General features: G+C 42.6%; 1 pseudogene; it reads left to right on the forward strand.

Annotated features, from left to right (window-relative positions):
• Nucleotides 1-2,303: 2,303 nt before the first annotated feature.
• LOC102496450 (heterogeneous nuclear ribonucleoprotein C pseudogene) lies at nt 2,304-3,227 on the forward strand (annotated as a pseudogene).
• The last annotated feature ends 425 nt before the right edge of the window (nt 3,228-3,652 follow it).

Here is a 3,652-nt window from a genome sequence, read left to right on the forward strand (position 1 = left end):
GTCTCTCTGGTGACCCTAAAGTAAAAATCTCTCTAAGAAAAAAAAAAAAAGCAAGTAACAACTCATTAGCAAAAAACATAAAGTGAGGGAACCAGCAGTTAGAGTAATGGCTATGTCGCTGGACTCCCACGTAGTCGACCGCGGTTCACGTCCTGGACCCGGTGGCTTAAAACTCATGCCGGGCGTGTGTGCGTGCATGCCCAAGATCCCGAGAGGAGAATGGAGGAGAAGGGATTGCGGCGTGACCATCCCCCCTGGGGGGTGATTTCTCGCTTTCTGTCTCTATGTCTCTGTCTGTCTGGCGAGCGCATGCACCCTATAGTGAAAACCTCTCCAAAAAAAAAAAAAAAACATAGTGAGAAATGCATACATAAAACATAACCACATTTAAGAATGTACTTCAATATCAAATGGCAAATTTCAACAATGCAAAACGCAATTAGTTTTCCACCAACAATCAGACAATAGAGTTCACACTCCCATGAGAATCCAACACGATTGCTGACCTGACAGAAGGCAGAGTCCAAGTGGTGATGTGAGTGATGGGAGTAGGTGCAACCACAGATGAAGCCTCGCTGGCTTGCCCACCACCCACCCTCTGCTGTGCTGCCCATTGCAGTTCACAGCCCAAGAGTCGGAGATCTAGAGAATTTAGTTAGGGGTGTCTGTTCCAAAATATCTCTTTTGGTTTGTTACCATGCCTTAAATTCCATTGTTAAATCCCACCATTAGGCTTAAAGGGTCTCTGTCTGATTTTAGAAAATGGATCCTCCTTAAACTTTAATCTCGGAAATTCTCCCTTAATCCTAGTCAAACATAAAAGAAATACAGTAAGGATGGCAACGGAGATCAGAGAACCCAGTCTCTCTCACCAGGTCCCAGAAGCTGTCCCCATGTGAAGATCATTGGTCACAATTTCTGTTTCTTAGGAGGCCCTGGAAGATCTCCATTCTACAAGGACAGAGTTGTTTTCAGAGTTCCTGTTTTCTTGCTTAGTTCATCTTCTGCTATTTCACTGATTTCTCATAAAGAATTTTTTTTTAATTCCATCCATGCACTACTGAGACTAAGGAAGTTTAAGTGCTTTGCCCAATATCCTGGAGTAAGGGGCAGAACCAGGATTTAAACCCTCAAAAAGTTGGTGTTCTCAATTATTACTCAATTATTTTTTCTGCTGTACTAATATGATTCTAGGTACAGTCAGGAAGTAATAAAAGAATGTTTGGGGTACCCCAAATAAGTTACTTTACTTTCCAAATACTATTTCCCTGATGCCTTCTCAAACCTGGCTTTCAGATTATTGGAACTGGCATGAAAAATAGCTAAATTGCTGACTTTCTCAGAATATCCTCAGTTTAATAAAAATCAACAATGAAGTGTTCGTTGTTGTTTTTCAAGTTGATTTATGAGAGAAAGTGCATGCACATACACATGAGAAACACAGAGAGAAAGAGAGAGAGAGACACCTCAACAGGGTCTCATCATACCACACAATCTCCTTCCCACAGCTCTTCTGCTCATCAGAATGTAGGGCATGTGTGTACTGGAGTGTTTTCAGGTCAACTTGGGATCTGAAGCCACATCAGCCATGTGGCTTCCAGCACTGTAGTTCAGCACACTATTGCCTGCATCACTGTGGCTGGGCCATGTTATTATTATTTTTAGACAGGATCTCACTATGTCACAATCCTCTCGCCTAGCCTCTCGAGTAGCTGAGACAACAGCCATGCACCACTGTGCCCAGCTTTCAGGATTGACTGGGAATCAAACTAGACCTTCCATTAGTCAGTACATGTCACCATAGCTGGGCCACAATGAAGACTAAATCTTAGAATTTCCGGCATTATTGAGGATGGGAGGTAGTTCCAAGTATGACTAAGTGGATCTTAAGCTTGGAAAATATGAAAGACTTTTGAGAAAACTGACACATATTTTTAGCATTATATTACTATAAATTGAATTGCAACACAAAGATTTTTTTCCAAGCTCCTAACTTAAATCAGTAAATGAATGGTTTCAAGTTCCTATAACACAGACCATTGGATGGGATGCTTTAGCAAAGATCAAAAATAAGGAATATATATATATATAGATGAAAAATAGGCCATTTTGTGAAGAGTTGGAGATAGAGCAGATGTGGCCCCGTATCCTACCTCCAGCTGCAGTTGGTTTCTTTGCCTAGAACCGGGGAACAAGAGATTCAGAATCGAATATCTTTTCCCCTTCCTTTCTTGGTTACAAATCTCTTGAAATATATTAAGTTAGTGGAACTTTACTTGAGATTTTTGACTTTGTGAAAAATCTTACCATCAGTCGCAATGGCCAGCAATGCTACCAACAAGACAGATCCTCGCTCCATGAACTCCTGTGTGCTCATTGGAAATCTCACCAATCTGTGATCAAGAAGTCTGACGTAGAGGCAATCTTCTTGAAGTATGGCAAAATTGTGGGTTTCTCTGTTCATAAGGGCTTTGAGAGGAATGCCCGGGCTGCTGTGGCAGGAGAGGATGGCAGGATGATTGCTGGCCGGGTTTTAGATATTCATCTGGCTGCAGAGTCAAAAGTGAACCGAGGAAAAGCAGGTGTGAAACGACCTGCAGTGGAGATGTGCGGCTCCTCTTTTGATTTGGACTGTGACTTTCAACGCGATTATGATGACAGGATGCACGGTTACCAGCACGTGTTCTACCGCCACCTCCTATTGCTCATGCTGTAGAGCCCTCCAAACGCCAGCATGTCAACCGCCACCTCCTATTGCTCATGCTGTAGAGCCTTCCAAACGCCAGCGTGTCAGGAAACACTTCACAAAGGGGCAAAAGCTTCCATTCTAAGAGTGGACAACAAGGATCATCTTCCTAGTCTGGAAAGTTGAAAGGAGATGACCTTCAGGCCAGTAAGAAGGAGTTGACCCAGATAACACAGAAAGTGAATTCTCTTCTGGAAAAACTGGAAAAATCAAAAAGGAGCAGAGCAAACAAACAGTAGAGGTGAAGAATGTAAGTCAGAAGAGGAGCAGAGCAGCAGCTCCCAGAAGAAAGATGAGACTAACGTGAAGATGGAGTCTGAGGGGGATGCAGGTGACTCTGCTGAGGAGGGGGACCTACTGGATGATGATGATAATGAAGGTTGGGGGGATGACCAGTTGATCAAGGATGACGAAAAAGAGGCTGAGGAAGGAGAGGATGACAGAGACAGCGCCAATGGTGAGGATGACTCGTAAGCACATAGTGGCGTTTAGAAATCTTACCCATTATTTCTTTACCAAGGTGCTTGTCTAAGATCAAAATTTTCAGCAGATCCTCTCCCCTAGTATCTTCAGTACATGCTCACTGTTCTCCCCACCTTTGTCCTTCCCATGTTCATTAATTCATGCCCTGTACCCAGTCCCATTTAACTTCTTTTGATGCTCCTAGTAGTTTTGTTAAGTCTCACCCTGTAATTTTGCTTTTAATTTTGATACTGTTTTATTACTTAATAAAAAAGATGTATGATTTTTATCAGCTGTCTCCAGAATAATCTCTTGTTATGCAGGGAGTACAGTTCTTTTCATTCATGTACAAGTTCCGAAGTTGCTTCCCTAACTGCAAAGCAGTATCATTTAGTTGAGTAGCACCTGAGGGCAGCTTTGAGTTAGAAGTATATGTTGTCTGCC

The sequence above is a fragment of the Tupaia chinensis genome, unplaced genomic scaffold (genome assembly GCF_000334495.1).
Source record: "Tupaia chinensis unplaced genomic scaffold, TupChi_1.0 Scaffold000479_1, whole genome shotgun sequence".
Classification (NCBI taxonomy): Eukaryota; Metazoa; Chordata; class Mammalia; order Scandentia; family Tupaiidae; genus Tupaia; species Tupaia belangeri.